The sequence below is a fragment of the Cynocephalus volans genome, chromosome 2 (assembly GCF_027409185.1).
Source record: "Cynocephalus volans isolate mCynVol1 chromosome 2, mCynVol1.pri, whole genome shotgun sequence".
Taxonomy (NCBI): Eukaryota; Metazoa; Chordata; class Mammalia; order Dermoptera; family Cynocephalidae; genus Cynocephalus; species Cynocephalus volans.
The window spans coordinates 198,423,557-198,446,298 of record NC_084461.1 but is presented as its reverse complement, the minus strand read 5'-3'; the positions used below and the strand labels follow the sequence as shown (position 1 = coordinate 198,446,298).

Genomic DNA, 22,742 nt, shown 5'->3' with positions numbered 1-22,742 from the left:
GAAATAGGCTCCAAACAAGTCCAAAACCCAGCAGGGCAGACATTACATCTTAAAGCTCCAAAATAATCTTCTTTGACTCCAAGTCCTGCATCCTGGGCACAATTGGGTATTTGGCCCCCAAAGCATTGGGCAGCCTCATTTCCATAGCTCTGCCAGGCACAGTCCAGTGTGCTGCATTGGTGCCTGCAGCTTTTCCAGGCCTATGTTGCACATTACTAGTGACCCTGCAGTTCTGGGGTCCTGGTGGCAGCCCTGCTGCCTTGCCTCTACTAGACATTTCCCTGGTGGGGGCTCTTTGTGGGGGCTCTAACCCCACTTTTCTGCTCTACATTGTTCTAGTAGATGGCCTCTGCAGTGGCTCAGCCACTGTGGCAGGTTTCTGCCTGGGCCCCCAGGCTTTTCTATACATCCTCTGGAATCTGGGTGGAGGCTGCCATGCCTCCACTGCTCTCATGTCCTGCCTGCCTGCAGACTTAACACAACATGGACACCACGGAGGTTTCAGGCTTCTACTCTCCAGAGCTGCTGCATGAACCACACATGGGGCTGTTTGAGGCAGGGCTGCTCCAGCCAGAGCAGCTGAGATGCAGGGAGCAGGTTCCCGAGGGCAGCTGCACCCCACGTCTGTCAGGCTTCCAGGACAACTCAGTCCTTCTAAGCCTCAAGGTCTGTGATGGGAGGGGAGCCCTTCCAGACTTCTGAAATGCCTGCAGAGCTTTTCTCTCATTGTCCTGGTTATTAGCATCTGGCTGCCTCAGCATCAAGATAATGTCTTTAGTAAACAGTTTATCTGCCTCACCCTTGCATTTTTCTCCTGCTCCCTGCTTCTCTACCACACAGCCAGGCTGCAAATTTTCCAAAACACTACTATCTGCTTCCCTTTTAAATTCTGGCTTTACATCATGCCTTTGCTGCCACAATTCAGAGTAGGCTGTTAGAAGTAACCATGCAGCTTCCTTAATGCTTTGCTGCTTAGAAATTTCTTCTGCCAGATACCCTGGTTCACAACTCCTATGTTACAACTTCCACAAAGTCCAAGGGCTCAAGCGCAATGCAGCTAAGTTCCTTGCTGTTGTGTAGCAAGGGTTATCTTTTGTCCAATTCCCAATAAGTTCCTCATTTCTATCTGAGACCTCTTCATCCACTTGGCCTTTACTGTCCACGTTTCATCAGTATTCTGGTCACAACCATTTAACCAATCTCTAAAATGTTCCAAACTTTCCCTCATCTTTTTGTCTTCTTCTAAGTCCTCCAAACTCCTCCAACCTTTGCCTAATACTCAGTTCCAAAGGTGCATCTTCATTTTCAAGTATCTGTATGGCAACACCCCACTCCTGGTACCAATTTTCTGTTTAGACCATTGGTGTTGCTATAACAGAAATACCTGAAACTGGGTAATTTATAAAGAACAGAGGTTTATTTGGCTTACAATTCTGGGATAGCTGCATCTGGCATGGGCCTCAGGCTACTTCTACTCATGGCAAAAAGCAACAGGCAGCCAGTGGATACAAGCAGATCATGTGGTGAGGGGAACCAAAAAAAGAGAGAGAGAGAGAGAGAGGTGCCAGGTCTTTTAAACAACCAGCTCTCACGGGAACTAATAGAGCAAGAACTCACTCATTAATCCCCCCTCCCCCAGGGAAAGCATTAATCCATTCATGAGGGATCCATCCCCATGACTCAATCAGTTTTCAACACTTCCACATTGGCGATCAGATTTCTGCATGAGTTCTGGAGGGACAACACATCCAAACTCCATCTTATATAAAGAATTCCTACAACCCAATAACGAAAAGACAAATAATCGAACTTAAAATTGATCAAAGGACTTGAACAGACATTTTCCAAAAAAGATATGCAAATGTCCAGTAAGCACATAAAAAGATGCTGGTCATTGTGAAATGAAAATCAAAAACACAATGACAGACCACTTCACATCCAGTAGGATGATTAAAATCCTAGAGACTTCCAGAAATTAACAAGAATTGATGAAAATATAGAAAAATCACAACCCTCATACACTGCTGGTGGGAATGTAAAATGGTGCAGCTGCTTCAGAAAAGTCTGGAACTTCCTCAAACAATTAAACATAGAATTACCATATGACCCAGCAATTCCACTCCTAGATACGTACCCAAAAGAAATGAAAACAGGTAGTCAAACAAATATTTGTAAATGAATGTTCATAGCAGCATTTTTCACAATAGCCAAAGGGTAAAAACAGCCCAAATGTTGGTTATCCATTGGACGAATGGATAAACAAAATGTGATATTATCTATATAACAGCACATTATTCATCAATAAAAAGGAGTGAAGTACCTACCAATACATGGTACAACTTAAATGAACCTTGAATACATTATTAAGAGTGAAAAAAGTCAGTCACAAAAATCCAAATATTGTCATTCCATGTACATGAAAGTCCAGAATAAGCAGATCTATAGAGACTGAAAGTAGATTAGTAATAGCTTAGAGCTAGAAGGTAGGAGGGAAATAGGGGGATAGGAAGCGATAGCTACAGATGAAGGGTACAGGGTTTCTTCCTGAAGTAATGAAAATGTTCTGTAATTGACTGCGGGAATGGTTGTACATATTTGTGAACATACTAAAAACCATTAAATTGTACATTTTAAATGGGTCAATTGTATGATTTTGTAAATTATACCTCAATAAAACTGTATTTTTTAAAAATCTGCGAAGTGCTTAGCATAGAATCTGTCTAATAAATGTTAGCAATTATTATTTAAGAGCCCACTAATAGGTTTCCCTACTCAAAGAGAAAAACTCAATCAATTTGCTATTGATTATGGGCTAAGAGTATAACTTTCATATAAGATAACCAGCATCAGTTAATCAAGGACCCTTTTTAATTTTATGTTGTCCCACCTCAGCATGGTATTTACTACACTTTAATTTCTCTCCAAAGGAAAAAACACAAAGGTCAAGGGTTCAGATCCCTGCACGGAAACGGGAACTATTCCAAAACCAAAAACTCCCCTCTTTCCCCTCTTCTTAAAAGAGGTGCCAGCACTTTTAATACCTTAAAAGAGGTATTAGTATTTCATCAACTTAAAAAATGTCCAGCTGTAAATTTCCAAATTAAGATGTCGTATCGTCAAACTTAGAAGTTCTTCTATTAGATATCTTGCCCCAAATTGATCAAACCACAAATTAAACAACTAAAGTGTCCCTCAAAACCAGAGCATTTTATAAAAGAATCTAATTCTCAATTACATCAAATAGAATAAATGAAAAAATCCTGAACTAAGTCAATAGGCACAAAGTCTACGGAAATACTAGATACAATTTTAAATGTCTTGTCAGGGAACAAGAATTTGCCTTCTCATTAGGTCTTTCAAGTATTAATTCTTAAAACTGCATAGGACCTTTCTTTGCAATTGTAGAATCATCTCATTAATAAAAAGGGAGATGATGTAGCAGAGCAGATGTGTTATTCACTAAGGAAATCAAAGAAATGTTTACAAATTTCAAAATAAATTGACTTTAGATAGGAGACCATACAACATGGTTTTTAATTTCCACAAAATGCAGCCAGCCACCAAAACAACAACAAGAACAACAAAGATTGAAAAGGGCTGGTCTGTGAGCTCAGTTGGTTAGGGCATGGTGCTGAGAACACCAAGGTCCAGAGTTCCACCTCTGTACCAGCCAGTTGCCAAAACAAAAACAAATAACTCCCCCAAAATGTGGGAATTACAAACCTTACTTAAGGCCTTATAAGATGCAATTTATCACCCTACCCATGTTTCCAATAAATATATATGCCTGTGAAAGGCAATGAGAGATGCTCTCTCTGGGGGTTGGTTGAAATCTCTTATGAACAGTTGTCTCCCCACCCAAGTTTCTAGGTGATACTGAAGGCCAAAAAAGAGGATTATGGGTTAGATCTTAACTGTCCAATAACTTTAATAATAAATTTTCAATAAACATAATATATACCTGTTTTTGCCTTCAAATAAAGAAAATCTAAAAGCTGATAACTAATATTCATTAACACTTAACATCTAAGGAAACAAAAAACAATTGAAATGTTCTTTACATGTCGAGTGAAGATCTTAACCAACAACCAGTAAAAATAAGGTCTACCTCTATGATTTGAGGACTTATTTTATGTGTCAGAGGAAAGTTTGCACTCTTAGAATAAAATTTCCATCGTATAGTCAGTTGATAATCTAGGAGAGTATAAAGGCATGCTTCTTATAGTACTGTCAAGTCATGTATAGCAAATTTACTTCAAAGGCCATATAAGAAATGTGCTGGGTATTAGGAGGAAAAAATGTAGACAAGACAGGGTGTTTATACTGTAATGGCACCAAATAAAATACACTCAAAACACCTGAGTAAATGTTACTACATTTTCTCTATGCTGTCTACTTCCATCAATCTCATTAAAAATGACCACAATTTTGACATTTTCCTGTTTATTGAGAAGTTATCTGTTTAATGACTCCAGCAGATGTACTTCTATGGTTCATATGAAAGGAAACACATCCTACTAGGAACACATACAGGAAAACCCCTACTAGAAGTAAAATCCTGCTTGGCACATTTGCTGAGACCATTCCAGAGTGTCAATGACTCAAGTGCTCAGTAGGCTGAGAATGGTCTCTCAGCCAGCAGCAACCACAGAAAGACTCCAAAATGTCCCATTAGAGAAAGGACAAGTTCCCTCTGAACTACTACTTTTATGACAGGCAATTCTTAATGTGGAAGAGATCAGGTGTGTTATTTAGTAGAAAACAGCAAGTAGGATAGTAGATGAGGAGACAAATATCCTAAACCCAGCTTTTAAATGGCAATGCCAAAAGTAAAAAATTCCTTTTAAATGTAATAATATGTAAGCCTACATATAATACACATTCACAAGAGAGCAGACACCCAAAGCAAATATGGGAGGTACTTTGATTAAACATAAAAATTCAACATTCATCATTTCTGGATATGAGATGGCTGAGCTTTTTCTTAAATAAAATCCACCAGTGACCTGCGAAGAGCTCATCTAACAAATCACACATTTTTACTTTATCCAACTCTTTAACAGATTCATACATGAGACATTCCCAGAAAGCATGCCTTATTCACCTACTTTAACTGAAGCTGTTTAAAAAAGGAAGAAGACCATATGCAGCGTTTGCTATAAAGCACAATAAAAAGTCAGATGCACATCAGCTATGGCAGAAAGAGATTTGTATCCCACTGCTGACATGGACTTGGTGAAATAATGCTTTTTCCAGAAAAACTGCTGACCACTTAAGACAACCGACTGCAAGTATCGAACAGCCTTGATGTTGGTTCAATTTACCATGACACCAACAATGGTAAGAATAAGGGGGAAAAATTCACACTCATTATAGTCTTCCAAATAGTTTCATCACATTATTCATCCACATAGTAGGTAAAATGCCAAGAATGAGGCATACCAAATATAAATGCATTTTGTTTTAATTCAGTAGCCGAATATCATTTAGTGTTAAAATATTTGTAGGAACAAAGACAAGAAAATGCAAATAAGTCTACCAAGATGCATCCAGGCTCAGGCCTTACAGAAGCCTGGAATGGAGATAGTTCCAAAGGCTCATCAATTCCAGGCCCTTTATCTTTCAACCCAGAGATACTGTGTGACATGCCCAAAGATAAAGAACTTCTGAGAGAGACATAATGACCTCAAACCACAAAGTACTGGACAGTTCAACTTTTCACCCCATGAACTTTCATACTTTTTCAATGATAAATCCCACATCATAAATACAATTTGGCTTCCCCACAACAGCCAACAAAGGCACTTAGAGCTCTGTCATGGGGGTGCTGCCTCCACAGCACAGGGTTCCACTTGGCCAATTTGCACCATTTTTAAATGTGAAATTGCATTTTGCCTACACTTTATAAACATGAACGAAAATAGAAAAATCAAAATACAGAAACTGGCTGTAAGCATTTATATATACTGAGACAAACAACAGAGAGCATCAGGTATGCCCAAGGAAGCTAATCTTTACTTCTGATTAAAAACTCTCAGGCTTAAGCCAAAGGTCTATGTGCTCAATTGTCCAAGAAAAGCACAACATGAAATAACGTGCATAAAACACTAGAAATATATATATATATTTCTAAAATATCTAAAACAGTATCTAAAACATGGGGTATAATGAAGAAACATTATACCTTTTAAAGCTTTCTAAGAGAGCTCCTACATTCACATTTTACAATCTGTACTCATTTTAGGAATTTCTTACAAAGAGAATTTGGGGACTGCCTAAAAAACAGATGCACTCACTAACATTTTAGAGTAGAATGTGAAGCTTTGAAAACCAAGTCTGACAAGAAATGAAAGGAGCACGATATGAACAGCAAAACAGCAACACATGGGCTGGCCAGTTAGCTCAGTTGGTTAGAGCACAGTGTTATAACATGAAGGTCAAATGTTTGGATCCCTGTAATAGTCAGCTGCCAAAAACAAAACAAAACACAGCAACACATGAAAATCCTAAAGACAAAAGATAAAAATCCTAAAAGTAATTCTCTCGGAACCCCTGAATTAAAGAGAGACTCTTTATGAACTAAGAGATACCATAATGGGGCCTATAACACTTAAAATATAATAAATATAATAAACTGGAATGACATAATAGAAACTTTTCAATGACTAAAACATGCGATTATAAAGTCTTAAGAGTCATCACTAGCTCTTCAATGACAGAAATATACATTTTTATTACAGAGATAATATGCAAGGATGACATATTTACAATCCCTCACATCTCACAATTCTCTGGGTATCACTGGTGTGTTTATAAACACAACTGCTTCTCCCTATCCCTGGAGCTTTGGCTTTGAAAAAGGATTGCTGCAGAAACCTCCATCTCGAAGACAGAGGCAGGCACTACCTGCCCCAGAGAAAACTGTGGAATCACATAAAATTGTGTGAGGCTGCAGCCATCTCCCCGAAGTGCACCACAGGAGACTAGACTCAGAAGTTGAATTTTGGGTCTCTCTTCAAGGATAACACAACCCAAAGAGCCAAATTAATCCCAAGAGTTCTCAAACCAATGAGAACTTTTACAGACGTGAATGACGCAGCAATCTCACTTAAAAATTAATCCATGAATGTGTTTCGAAATAGTCTTTCTATACTGATGACCTACTTTTCTAATCAACAACTGGTAAAAAGCACACTGTATGACTGTTCAAACTTGCTAAGTCTGTTTTCCACTACTTAGTCAGATGGAGTTTCTCTCGGAATAAAATTTTAATAATTCTTTGGCAACATTCTTACACCAGGAATGAAATTACTAGACCCTCATATCTTAAAAAAGTGGGGAGGGGTATTTTTATGAAGAACTTCGTAAGTCTAGACATGGGCAAAACTTGCAGTGTCAAAAAACAAAATAATGACCTTCAACTGAAGAATTTCAGTCTTCCCTTTTTAATACCCTATACCCTGGGCAATCAGGGATTAAATGGATTAAATGAACATACATTCCTGACAACATTTCAAGGCAACAGTAAGAGAGAGTCGGAAAAACTCTGGCTTGGGTGTCAGACATGAGTATATCCTGACACAATCACCTACCCACTTAAATCATTTTAGTCCTCTAGTTGTTGGTTTCTTCATCTATAAAATGGGAGAAGTAAAATAAATGGTTTATAGTGTCCTATCACAATCTGAAACCTAAGAGTCTATAGGGAATCATTTCACTGGGATCCAGTCCACATTCCCTCAATTAAAAAAACACAACTCACTAAAAACCAAATTACTTACTAGAATACACAGGGTTATACATATAACACATACACTCAACTGTGAATGCTGAATATGTCCTTAATCCCAGTCATCCATTTATTCAACAACTATTTATGGAGATTTGATCATGCACCTGGCACCACACTAGACATTGCAGACAGAACCGTAAGCAGGCAGACTTGGCTCCTGTTCTCACGGAGCTTACAGTCTACTGCAGAAGACACACCATAATCAGAAATCCACACAAACGTTAATGTGCTGCTGTGACAAGTGTTGGGATGTGGACATACACAAGGTAAGAGTCAATCATCAGGGGAACAGAACTAGTCAGAGAAGTGAGACTTAGCCGAAATCAAAGAACTGGGCAAAAAGAGAAAAGTGAGTTCCAGATGGGAGGAAAAGCAGGTGTAAAAGGTCCGTATCAAGAGCAAGCACCGTCAGAAACTTGACTACTAAAAGAAGCCTAGAAGGACTGGGGCCCAGAGTGAGAGGCTAGAAGACACTGGGAGGCCAACAGGGCCTTGATCACACAGGGCTCTCTAGGCCATGTAAAGGATTTCATCTTTACCAGCAAAGGCTTGGGAGCCACAGGAAATTTTTCAAGTGTGAGTGTGTGACATAATCAGATTTGCATTTAAAAAGTCACTCTGAATTGAATGCAGATGGAGAATGAATGTGCAGGTGGGAGTATCTGAGAGGATTCAGAGAAGCAAGTTAGGAAGTCACTGCACTTGTCCAGAAGGGACAGTCCCAATGGAAATACAATAATCCTCCCTTATCTGCAGGGGGATACATTCCAAGATCCCCAGTGGATGGTTGAAACCTGGATAGTACCAAACCCTATATGAATTTTACCTATACATACATACCTATAACAAAGTTTAATTCATAAATTAGGTAAAGAAGTAGATTAACAGCAATAACTAATAATAAAATAGAACAATTATAATAATATACTGTAGTAAATGTTATATGAATGTGGTCTCTCTCAAAATATCCTATCGTATCGTACTATCTATTTTCAGACTGCAGTTGACTGAGAATAATTGAAACTGCAGAAAACGAAACGCGGATAAGGGGGGACTACCATAGAGACAAATAGATGGAGTCAAAACACCTGAAGTCATCTAGATTTAAAACTGTTTTAGATAAGGAAGGCAGGCTAGCTGGTTAACTCAGTTGGTTACAGAGCAGCCTTATAATGCTTAGGTTGTGGTTTCAGATGCTCGTACTGGCCAGCCACCAAAAAAAAAAAAAGATATGGAGGATGCATCCACAGTGATGCCTAATTTTGACTCGGGCAACCAGGTGGTTGGTGGTGCTTCCCAGAGTTCTTTGGTGCTGAGGACTTACCACCTCTTAGCTGTAGGCTTCAAAGAGGCTTCTCTTTACAAGAAAGGTTCTGAAAAAACTAACACCATAGGGAAAATATCTTCAAATAATGTATTTAAAAAATTAATTACCTTTTCAGATTAATAACTGGACCCATGGCTTTAAAATTACAATCTTTTGCCCACAAAGGTGTCTGGAGCTTGAAGGAAAACACATTGAGCATGTTATTCGAAAACAAAACTAACAGTTTAAAATAAAAATCTCCCTGTTAGTCTGGAATTTTCAGAAATCCTATAGGAACAGAAAAGTATACCTCTTACAATCTTACTGCACCTCAGGAAAAATCATTTTGTGCACCTGATCCTTTTGGGTAAAATTACAAACTATTTCCCTATCAGCATACTTCTCTTCTAAAGGAGAATGGGGGGGACAGATAAAAAAACACAGTATCAGTAGCTACAACAGAGTATCAGAAACTGTAAGAAGGTAACTCACTGGGGAAAATGTAGTTATTCCCAAATAAATACTTTACCACCACCTAATACCTTCAGAAGATCTCAGCTCTTTAGGAAAGAAACACCACACATTCAATTTCACCAATAAAATGAAAATACCTACAGGGAAGTGGAGACATAAATAAAGCCCGCTTTTAGGAGAAAATATTTGGGCTAAAAAGTATTCTGAGAGTGAACACTCTAGTACAAAAGCTTTTAACAGCCTTAGCTGGTAGAACTATAACCCTAACTATCCAAATCAACTTTCCTTCCAAACTGTATCAAGACTTAAAAAGGAAATTATAATCTGTAATTCACTATGTTAAGTTAATTGGACCACGTAATAGTAACTAAAAGAAAAATTCTTTATGTCTCAAATGAAAGCAGGCCTTGCCTTCCTGGAGTAAAAAAATAGTCCTAATAACTCAAGGCCCCTTCAGTCTCCCTAACCCTACACCAGCCCTCAAATCTCTACTGGAACACTTCTGACTTCCTGATCCATTTATCTTCCCATATTACAATTAATGTTAATTTTGAGCACCCAGCTCCTACCAGGCAAGTTTCCAGACTGGAGCCAGACTTGACAAGATCATCATCCACCACATGTACTTGGGTGTATTATGTATCCAGGAAAGGTGAATACTACACAAAGAAGTACACAAATGATTATTACAAATTATGATTCCACTTCACTTGTGCTATGTGCAAAGTTACAGGATACCATGACACGATCTTCTCCTGGTCAAGGGGGTGCCAACTTCCTCTCGAGGAGGTGACTTTTAAAATGGTGAATTAAAAAATCATAAAAAGTAAAGAAAATAAACAAATAAAATAAAAATAAATGAAAGCAGGAAGAATCATTTTTAAATAATGTTGAGTAGAAGGCCAGCAGAAAGATCATGGGGACTCCCATCCCTAATACTCTTTTAAACTATATTTATGGTTTACAGTAATCTCTAATAACTGCCAGAAATAATACATACACATATATACACACAAATGTAATTACAAAACAATTCATTTTTTTGTGACCACTTAAAATATTATTAATACAGTATAAATAAAAACATACATTTTTTTCAAATTTTAATATGTGCAAATGAACTCCTAAATGAAAAGATCATTTAAAGAGCTGAAATGGTGCACAATTCGTCCTATCTTAACTCATTCGGTTCTTCTCAAATTCTCAAGTCAAATGAATTCCAAACACATTAAATCTTCGGGGCTCCAAGAGACACTCAAATGCTCTAAGACCTGCCCTATGATTCCTCTGGGGCTGGGCTGGAAGCTCCCACAAGTCCAATGTGGAGGCATCTCTACCTTCTCCTCCAGGGAGAACCCTGGGACACTTTCTAGTCAGTCAGTGCTTAAAAGACAAAGGACTAGAAACTCGAGGAGAACAGAAAGACAGCTAAGGGAAACTCAGCTTTTTCAAGGGCTAACTTGACTTTAAATCCTCACATTGATACAAGTTATGGTTCTTCCCACATTTATTTTGACAAAGACTCTCAGACAAAAGTATGCTTCTATTAGGATGTTATTTCATAGATTCTTTCCAAAGTCAAACTTGCTAGCCAGAACTATAAAACAAGGCTATGGGGAAAATGGAACAATTTGGTCAGGCTCCCCTCCCCTCAGAGCCAATTCAGGGTCAGGGTCGTTCAGTAAACATTGTGTGTGTGGATGGAGTACCGGTGCATGATAGCACCGCTTTGGCTGGTGTTTTACTGCCTCGGGCGCAGCCCTGCACGGCCATGTTTTTTCCAGACCTGCAGCTCCCAAGGACCCTGCGGCCGGTTGCCTAGCTTATAGACCTGCCTGAAAGGGTCTGGTGACCCAGTCTGGCATGTGAAGGGTTTGTGATCCAGTCTGCGAATGGGCTTGAGGGGTCTGGGAGCTCCAGACCCAGCCTTACCTCAACCATCGGCCTAGTCAGTGCAGGAATACTGGCAGGTAAAAGAGCTGCAACAGCTAGCACTGTTGCCTAGCTTTACAATTGGCATCACGAACAGGATTAAGACCTAGACAATTGGCGCTGTGAGGATTCCAGGCCTTAGCCTTAGCCTTGCAGTAGCCAGACAAAGGCCATAGGAACCCCATGTTACCAATATTTTCAATTTATTCAATAAGTCAGTTTAGTAAATTTACAATAAAGTGCCAAATGAAATGTCACCCTACTTTTCATCAGAATTTATGCTTCAGATAACCAAAATTCCAAAAATTCCAAAATTCCAAAATTTGCTTTATAAATAAAACATGTTTCAATAAATAAATGTATATAGGCATATATACACACATGCCTTGCTTATATTTTTATAATAAAAATTACAAGGTTAGCTTATCATAAAATAATTTAATACGCGAATGTTTATAATTAACAGTTCTTTGACCCCACAGAAAACTTTTTTTCTTTTAAAAACTTTTATTGCGCATAAAAAGGACTGTTACCCTGGGTAGGACAGATGTTACCACCTTTAAATTTTTTTAAACTCTCCCTCCTTCTTGCCCCACTGAAAAATGTCTTCTCTTTTGAAAGGGTTAAGAATAGTCTATCATTGATGGTCAAAATCAGCTTGAGGATTGCTGCTGGAGGACAGGCCCAAAGACATCATCTGAACAAGGTGAGACGCCACCCAGAGCTGCCACCAGCCTCAAACTCAGCAGCAGAGCTCTCTCATAGAAAACTTCTTCATTCCTTGCATTTTCTAGGAAAATGGGAAGACTGACAATCTCTTACCACAAGTGTACCATGCAAAATTAAAATTCAATTATTCAACTAACCTTTATTGAGCACCTACTGTGCACCAGGCAGTATGCTAGGAAATGGAAGCACAAAAAAAGGTAACAAGAAATATAGCAGTACTAGTGTTTACTGTACTATATTTCCTGTCTTTAAGGAACATGAAATATAGCAGTACTAGTGTTTACTTTCACAAACTGGAAAATAATAATTCCATACTTTATTTATTATTTAATTTCTACTCATTTAACCAAAAATGTAATTAGTATTAGCACAAAAATCAATAACACTAGTGACACCCACAAATTACATTTTCATCTACCTTTATAACTCCATAACCAAACATTTACTCAAGCATATCGTATAAATGTATACCATATTATGACGACTTTCCACAATCTGGGTCATCCCACGTATCCACCTTACACTACTCTTCCCCAGTTACACTTGTTCTGAGTCATCCCAGTACTATCACACATGCCTTTGGTCAGGTTCTCACTCTCAGTGTCCCACAGACAATGTCTGTCCAATGCCTGTTCCCTGACTTCCAGAGCTCACAGTCCATACCGCAGAATTTAGCATCAAAGAGTTACACACTTAAGGGAGAGAGAAAGCTTGCAATGCATTTTTTAAAGTTTTACACATTCTAAAAGTAAATTAAAACATTAAGCTTGCCATTACAAACTTGGTATAAGAATTTTTTTAATTGCACCAGAAAAATCAAGTCCCTCATTATTACACTCAGCATCATAAAATGTTCAAATGAGAAGAGTCCTTGGAAACCAGGTAGTTCACACCCTTCACAGAGAAAATAACAAAAAGAGAGGTCAACTATTTCCCATTGTTTGATGAAAGAAGAGGCTTTTTGATAAGTGCTTATAAAGGAATAGAAACACAGATGCGGACAAGGGTCTAGCTCTGGCCAGGACAAGCTGCCCTAACTTACAACCATTGCCCTGCCCTGATCCACTGCCCAAAGTCACAGAACCTAAGACCCTTTCAAGCACAGTTTTCAAATGAAAAAGAAAAATAAAGGATCATGAGTATTTTGAAAAAAATTTAGCAGATTCAGTGTTTTAGAGGTAACAGGAAGACCCTTTCAAAATCTGGCAGGGCTTCTTCCTGATTCCAGGTATCAGGGCTAGCCTCCATATATGAGCTCTGCCTGACCCTACATGCCTTTACAAACCTTGCCACACTAACTGAACGCAAAAATTTCAGAGAGCAAACCTGTTTATCACTAAGAAACCACCTTTTAAAAAGTCACCCTAACCCTGAATAACAGTGTAGTCTAGTAATAACTGTAATCATCTATGAATACATTAGCAGAAATGAATTTAAACCATTTGCTTTGCTACTACTATTTAAAGGAGGTCAGCTGAAGCAGGGGAGCAGAAGCTTCAAATTAAGAGAGAGGAGAAAGAGGATGAAGAACGTGGAGGGTTAGCACGGATGCGGACGGCTGGTGTGGCATGAGTCTCTGGATGCCACGCAGCCTGCATAGGCACTTGGGAGGCAGAGCATGGTTTCTTATTTCTCTTTCACGTGACTCCCAGCTCCCAAGATCCAGAATTCCACTATCACCATTAACAATTTTTAAAACTGTGCTGTGAATTAAACATTCCTTCAGTCTAGGCCGGGAACCCACCCACTACTTACAATGCTGAATCTACACAAAAAATGCCATCAGAGTTTCCAATAACTGAGTTAGGCTCTGAAACACAATCCAGTCCTGAGTTGGGGACCAAATGTACACACCGCCTCCAAAACAGAAAATGTATCTGGGTTCTCTCTCAATCATTCACTCTGAGAAGTACATGGCTCACCAACTATCCTTTGCAAGTAACAATAATATCATTTGTTCCACTTGACAATGTAATTCAACTAGTACATTTAAGACATCTCTATACTGCATAAGATCAAACTGGCAGTTTGCGGGGGGAGGGTGAAGATGGTGTGCCAAGAAGACTTCCAACTTATCTTTTCCTACAGTAGCAATGTAAAGCAACAATGTACCACATGAGAGAAATACTTAAAGACTTACTCTATTTCTAAAATAGACAACATGCATTTTATTAAATATCACCCCAAAGATCTGTGGCCAGACCTCATTGGCTCCAGCCTCTCTCTTGCTCGCCAAGAAAAACTAGGATGACAATGTTAAGCTAAAGATACTACTAACCACAAAATTAATTCACCATCTAGCTTGTAAAGTGACTAGTCTCCTAATAAATCCCTCTGCTTAACCAAGATGCACACTCAAGTTCACATGTGTTCCTCCATCAACACTCATCCAGCATGAGCTTTTATGTTAGTAAATTGGTCTCAATTCTTTAAGTTCCTAAGAATGAAAGGAATTAGAATCTTTAACTAGAAAAGAATGCTTGACCATTATGAAAGGAATTTAAGTATCTTTCATGTGAAGTAAGCAGATAATGGTGATTAAACATTTGCCATAGGAGGGAGGGCTTGTGAATTTTGTCAAGCACCCCTACAACATCAAGAGTGGAAAATACAACCCTCAAAGGCTTCACTCTCCCAACACTTTCTTTCCCATGTGTGTCTACTATAGTCTCTTATGAAACTGAAAAACTACAGCTTTGTTCATCCAGGATGAAGGCCTCAGCAGTTGTTGGGATATACATAAAGCCAATTCCACAATGGGGCAAGAAAGGCTCTTACACCAAACCACCCTGTGACCAGACTCACAGTCTGCCTTGGTTCCCCAGAGACCGAATGACCACACTGTGAAGCAATGATCAACTTCTGCTAATCCTAGATGGTTTTCATTATGCCTGCTACGATCTGTGTAGTTCCAGTACTGGACTTGTGCTGTTCCTTTCCAAACTTAGTGTTTTCATATACAGGTGGCCTACTACTGCCGATTTTTCTGGCAAGACACAGCGCAAGGGCACCTTTGCAATATTAATTGGTTTTTGAAAACACTTGAGACAACTCCTTACAACCACTGCTTATTAATGGTCAGATTATAAGACTGAGGAAATAAAAAAGGATCAATAAAATACTGTCAAGGAACTTTACATTAAAACCAGGAAATTAAGTCTACCAAAGTCTTACCCAAGAGATTCCACACATCTTCAAGTTTCCAAAAAATGTATCTAAAAATCCTTCTGAAAACCTGGACCAAGCTTCACAGTTTAATACATGCACAACCTGAATATGTGCTTAGCTACGGATTGTGGTGATAAACTGAAGAGATAACCCTGTGTGTGAGTAGGCTGCGTCTGCAGATCTGGCAAAAGACCACAGTGGAAGATAAAAGAATGGAACTTTTGCACTGAGTCAAAGACTAGAAAGGGAAAGCATGTCAGGTTCATGATGTGGAAAAAAAATATCCACACTATACTATAAATTCACACTACCAACTATAAACATCAATTCACACCACATATGGAATGAAGTGGACAGGGGTTGGGGAGAAGGTAGGAAGGGACAATTAGGTTCTTGATCTTGGGCAAGTCTCTCAAGCTCCTTCAACCATAGTCCCCTCATCTGTAAAACAAGGGGAAGACCAGCTCAGTGCTTCCTGCTCTGGCTGTGATTCAGAGTCACTCGGGTGCTCAAGCCCAGACAGCTGTATTCATAAAGGTCTACAGCTGACCCTCACAGTCAGTCAAGAATAAAGACCTCTGGACCCGAGAAATAATATCTCAAGTCCCCCTAAAGTGACATATTCTTAAAATGGCAGTGAAATACCAGTGCTAAATGTGATCCATTATTCATAATTTTTTTTAAATGTAGATAATTATATGACCAAATGGGAAAAAAAAATGTATTGTGAAATTACTGCCTTCAGACATACAATATATAGGCCTTCCTACTCTCGTTTGTATTCCAGTTTCTCCCTCACACTCTGATCTCTGCATTATTTTTATTTAATTTCTCATTACTGCAGCAAACAGGAAGAACCGCTTTTTGTTATTAATGTAAGATTCAAGTGACAGGCCTAATTTAACATCCCATAAAACTACGGAGGCTCTTTACCCACACAGAATTTTACACTTTATCACAATGCTGCCAGTCACATTATAACCAGATGAGTATCTCAAGCACTGCAGTGCAATCTCCTACCAAATCCTAAAAAGATCAATCTTCTGCCAGGAACAAAACCCTTTTTCTTAAAATAGACAGACAGACAGACAGACACAAGCATAAGGCTTGAATAAGGGAAGCTTGTCTGAATAGACATTCCAATTCAGACAGATGCAAAAACACTGCTTCATTTTTAACACCGTCTTCTCATCCTAAATTAGACATTTTTTTCCTCTTCTGTGATTCAGCTTTGATTCAATGTCTAAAATCGTCAGGTGGGAGTGGGAGTCCATACCTTAGTAACATCAGAAGTAAACTTTTAAACTTACTCTATTTGACTCTGCAGTTCCATTCATTAACAGACACTTAAGAATGAAGAGCGTGGGAACAGGAATGTATTCAGTGTCTACTCCATATTAGGCACTTTACATACTTTTCCTCATTTAATCTCGACAATGACCCTGCAAGGTAGCCATTAGCATCTCCATACTACAGAAAAGGAAAGTGAGGCTCAGGGAGGTGAGGTAACTGGCAAAGTCACATCTAGTAAGAAGTGGAGCCAAGCATGAAACCCAACTCAGTCTGGCTCTAAAGACCTGCACCTTCAATAAGGTAGCCATAGCTCACTGAGCCTAAATGGACAAAGAAATTTGAAATTTATTTTTCTTCTCTTCTTCACTACTTTGCCACAATCCAACCACTGTAATATACACAAAAAAAGAAAATGTACCCCCAGATAGTGAACTGGCTTCTCCTAATTCTCAGAAAGATACTAAGTAAAATATTTTTAACTACAGTATTAAAAATGAACATAAGAACACAAAATGTAACTAAAGAATACTAATTTGAGTTAGATCCTCCAAGAGAAACAAGACAGAATGAACAAAAGCATGAAAAGAAAGTAAGTGCCCTTAAAAATCCAATTCACACCCATTCTCATGAGCACACAGGGGGTAGTTCTAGTATTGACTGACCCAATACCACCAGGGCTGGCCTGTATGCACAGTGTGGCTAAATCATACCAAACTAAATGTGTTCCCTGGTCATCTGCCCTACTGAGAAGGCTGTGTGCCAGTCACTACCATACCTTAGGGGGAAAGAACCTGGATAAGAATGTTCTGCCCCAGGGAAAATGCTTTAAAGACTCAGTTTTACATCTGAGCAATTTTCTTTAGTAGAAGCTAGACTTGTATGCCAGAAAGACAGAGGGGAATTACCCCTGTTCTTCATGTTACTTTAACATAGGCAATAATGATGTTATTAATAAGAGAAAACCACTGACCTCAGGAGCTTTCCAGTTAACATCAATAAATTAATCATTCATTCAGCAAATATCCAGTAGGCACTGGTAACTAAGCTTTGAAAAGAGAATCTTGGTCTGCCTTCCATGCAAAATTTCTCTCTTGCATTCTGCCTTCTATGGGAAGGCACCTTTCAGACTGTACGGTCAAATTCAGGCCCAGTTCCTTGTAACATACAGTAGTGATGAATGTATGATGCATGAGGGCAGGGACAAGGTCCGCCTGTGGATGAGGAAGTTTTTGTGGAGGAAAAGCCTCATGACCTGGATTTCAAAGGACAAGTAGGATTTCGAAAGTAGAAAGAGGGTGGAGTAATAAGTGCATTGCAAGATTTGAAAGCTGGGACGTTTCAGGGAGTGGCACTAGAGATGAAGACATAAGAAGGGAAGTAGTGAGAGATAAAGCAGTCTGAAACCAGACACTGCCTTGATCCACAACCACATTCAGAAATCTGAACTTTATACCATGGGCAATGGCATGAGGACACCAGAGGATTTGAATAGGCAAATCATATGTTCCCTGATGAACCCTTTTAGATCTATAGCACAGCATAATGAATTATTTCAAGTCTTTCCCTAACCCTTTCACATTTGGTTTTTAATCTATATAACCAAAATATCAATAAGGGTATGATTTTTTTTTTTTTTTTTTAAAGATGACCGGTAAGGGGATCTTAACCCTTGACTTGGTGTTGTCAGCACCACACTCAGCCAGTGAGCGAACCGGCCATCTGTATATGGGATCCGAACCTGGGGCCTTGGTGTTATCAGCACCGCACTCTACCGAGTGAGCCACGGGCCGGCCCAATAAGGGTATGATTTAAGGTCTAAATAATTTCTAACTAGTAAGACTCCAGTATGCAGAAATTGAACATCATCAAAATTTAAAATGTTTGTGCCTCAAAGAATGCCTTCAAGAAAAGTGAAAAAACAACTCACAGAGTGGGAGAATATTTTTGCAAATCATATACCTGATAAGGTACTTGTACCTAGAATATAAAAATAACTCTTATAAAAATAAAAAGACAATCCATTAATAAATGGGCAAAGCATCTGAGTACATGAACATTTCTCCCGAGTAGATATACAAATGTCCACTAATCACATAAAAAGATGCTCAACATCATTAGCCATCGAGAAAATGTAAATCAAAACCACAATGAGATACCACTTTATACTCACTAGGATGGCTAGAATTAAAAAGTCAGAGAACAAGTGTTGGCAAGAATGTGGAGAAATTGGAACTGTTATACACGGTTGGTGAAAAAGTAAAATGATGCAGCTGCTTTGAAGAACAGTCTGGTATTTCCTCCAACAGTTAAACATAGAGTTACCATGACCCAGAAATTCTACTCCTAAGTATATACTCAAGAAAAATGAAAACATATGTTCACACAGACGCTTGTACACAAATGTTTACAGTGGCATTATTCATAATAGCCAAAAAAGGGAAACACCCAATGTCCATCAACTGATGAACAGATAAACAAAACATGGTATATCCATACAATGGAATATTATTTGACCATTAAAAAAAAGAATGAAGTACTATACATACTACAACATAAATAAACCTTGAAAACATGCTAAATAAAAGCAGCTAGACACAAAAGATCACATATTGTATGATTCCATTTATATGAAATGTCCAAAATAGGCTGATCCATTCAGAAAATAGATTAGTGGTTGCCTAGGGCAAGGGAGGAAGGGGAATGGTGACAGGGGACTGTTAATGCGTATGGGGTTTCTTTTTCGGCACGATGTTTTGAAATTTACTGTAGTGAGAGCTGCACAATTCTGTGAACATACTAAAAACCACTGAATTTGTAAACCTTAAACAGGTGAACTGTATGGTATGCAAATTATATCTCAATAAAGCTTTTTTCATTTTAATTTTAAAAAAAGATTCCATTATGTGCTGTCGAAATGCAAAGTAAGTGCTCAGAAAGGAGCATAGAATCTTGTTCACTCACTTCAAAGGATCTGAACTAGGGCAATGAAAACCCAGAGAGATTCTATTACTTAACATTCTAGGTACTAGGTCATATTGAAATATTCATGAAGAATTCCATGTTTTAATACAGAAAAGACATCATAAGTTTAAAAAGGCATACCCACAAGTGTCAGAAAAGAGTTTTCATAACTGAGAAACAGGATAATAGGGAAGTAATCAAATAGAAAACAAGCTTAAGAGGTTTTGTCACATGGATTTGTACACTGAATGTGAAAGTAGCACTCAAATTTATTATTACTCCACCCCTGAAAAAGGTCAAGGGTAAAACAGCCCAATTAATAATATGGTTTTAAAGTACCAGTTTGTGACAAATTACAATATTAAGAAATGAATATTTTGCCATCATAAAGAACTGACTCTTCCACATTGCCACTTACATAACTAAGAATTCATCATTTATACTTTTGAACAATCCATCTCATAGGCATTACAGTGACTCTCCTCCTCATGTTTGGAATGGATCCCAGAAGTGACAGATGCGTTAAACATAAAACTTATATCAAAAAAATTCAAGTGTTTAAAAAATGCTGTTCACTGATCCTGCATCTAATCCTAAACTACACACAGACATATGCTTGTTAGCACAATCTGCAGGCAAACTAATAAATGATCATGAAAAGTCCAATTTGTATGCCGTGATATTTCACTGGTATCTGTCTATTAAAATTCATTAGGCTTTAATGTATCTTCCAAAAGTAATCAAATACAAATATGGACAAGACACGTTGCGGATTTGTCAAAAAGATGTCTGTGTACCTTGACCTTTATAACCAAATCTTTGTTCACTCCTCAATACATATGAGTATCCATCTTACAAAAACACCACACTCCAAGGTAGAAGGTATAATACAATTCTCAGTTTATTTTTACCTTTTTTTTCCTATTTACTTACGCAATCTCTCAGTTCCCACATTTACTATTAGGCTTCCTATCCAAACATTATGACTATAAAACATACCTCCAGCCAAAAAAAAATTAGTTTCCTTAAATCAGTCTTTGGAAATGTACAGAATCAAGTCCAAAATAGATTTTGCCCATTTCTTCAGTTTTACAGAAAATGAAGAAAGTGAATTAATATTAAACAGATATCTGGTTGCCTTCACAATCGAACAGACGGTACGAAGCAACTGCTTATACTTAATCATGTTTGTCTATTCTAGCAGGCCCTGGTGTCAGGAAAGAGTTCTGCCAGATAAGGACAATGAGATGCATTATTATATAGAGTGACTAAGAACCCTACAAGTACTGTTTTAGAAAGTTATCCCAGGCAGGAAGGCTGAAGTAAGAGGGCCTAATATTTTGTGATAACTACTTCCAAAAGTAAATATATTCGCCACCCGGTACCAGTTTACAAACACGCACTATATTCAATTTTTTAAAAACGTCTTATAGGAACGAAAAGCCTTTGTATGTTACTATCCTTGGGGAAACGAATAACTTGTAATTTGCTTCTCACTCTGAATCCCACGTTTGCAACATGTAGAGCAGCACTTCAGACACCACAAAACAAGGGCAGCCTACACTAAGGCCAAATATAGGATGTGATTCTAAACCATGATGCAGCGATCAAAATCCTTTGAACACTCCCAAAAAAGGACGGCAGGGCCAGCGCCTCCCTCCAAGAGGAAGCCCCTTTCTTCTCGGCTCTCCCCGCAGCCTGCCACTTCCCCCAACACATTCAAATCATTTGGAGAGACGAAGAGCTAGTGTGCGTGCGCCTGTGGGGACAAGCGGGAGAGGTCGGTTCCTGCATTTCCACCCTCAAAATCTGATCTCATCCTCAGTCATTTCGGCGCAGCGGAGCCCCACCTGCACCTCGCTCCTTTTTACTGCGTCCCTCGCCAGCTGCCCCGCTATTAGGGGAACACATCTTTGAGTCACCCAGTTCACTCGGACGCTCCAGGCCCCCGACCCTGCAACGTTCCGGCTTCGTTCTTCCTCTCCCAACCCCCCGCCGGTCCCAGCCCTTTGCTCCCTCGGCCGGGCTCAGCCTCTTCCCAAACCGCCCCCATGCACATTACTCCAGCTCCAGCCCTGCCCCGCCCTGCCTGGCCCCCAACCCAGATCTTCAGGGCCCAGAGCTGGCCTCGCACCCAAAGCCAGGGACCCCCGCCCCAGGCCAGGCTGCTGCTCTCGCCCCTCCCTCGCAGGGCCCAGCTAGCCCCGGGCCCTTAGGAGCCCGGCCGCTGCCCACCCCCACCCACAACTCCCTAGTGCGGCTCAAACCCCGCCCACAGGCCTGGCGCGGGGAGCGGCCCCGCCCCAAGAGCCCCTCTCCACCCAACACCTCACCCACCCGGGCGGGTCCCTGACCCCTAAAGCCCTTCCCTGGCAGCCTCCTCCCCGCAGGGATCCCGCTTCATGCTCCCCAGGCCACCTGGTTCTGTCCCCAACTCCCCTCCGCCCAGGTCCCGAGCATTCGGCAGCAGCCCCCGACCCTAACCCCCTGAACACCGGCCCCAGGATCCGTGCTCCGCGAGCCCACCCCAGCCCGCTAGCCTCCACCGGGCCCTGCCCCTCGCCCCGCCGGCTCCTGTCAGCCGGCGCCCGCACACGCGGAAAGCCAAGGTCCGCCCGCCTGGCTCGCTCACGAGCAGCCCCGCCGGGCGCGCGCCGCTCACCAGGGCCGAGGTGCCTGAGGCGCCGCCGCCGTCGAAGTCCCAGCTGCAAAGCCAGGAGATGACTCCAACTACTGCCGCCTCCCGCCTGGCACTGAGCGGCGCGCGGGGGAGGGGTGCGGGCAGCCACCACCACCCCTGCCGCCGCGTGCAGGCTCCGCCCCCGCGCCGCGCCGCGCCCAACCAGGGCCGCCCGCCTGCGGCGCGCCACGCCCACTTCCGGGAGGGGAAGCCCTCTTCCCACCCTGCGTTCCACGCCTCACTCTCCCTAGCGCCCCCTCTGGTCGAGCCAACAGAAGCAGGTGGGTCGAGGTAGAAGGCGGTGCCCAAGGCCACGCCTAGCCCTCCAGTGATCTGAGTGGCTGAAGGGCCACGCCCACAGGCGATTCCAAGCCACGCCCACCGCCTTTTAGGACCTGGAGCTGGGG

At 40.3% G+C, this 22,742-nt stretch overlaps 1 protein-coding gene across 1 annotated transcript in view; it reads right to left on the bottom strand.

Annotated features, from left to right (window-relative positions):
* CORO1C (coronin 1C) overlaps positions 1 to 22,398 on the bottom strand; it is a 74,719-nt gene extending 52,321 nt beyond the window's left edge. Inside the window, exon 1 of the mRNA XM_063085524.1 lies at positions 22,318 to 22,398. The gene's annotated coding sequence lies outside the window, so the exon portion shown is untranslated. The remainder of the gene's footprint in view (positions 1 to 22,317) is intronic.
* Positions 22,399 to 22,742: the final 344 nt, after the last annotated feature.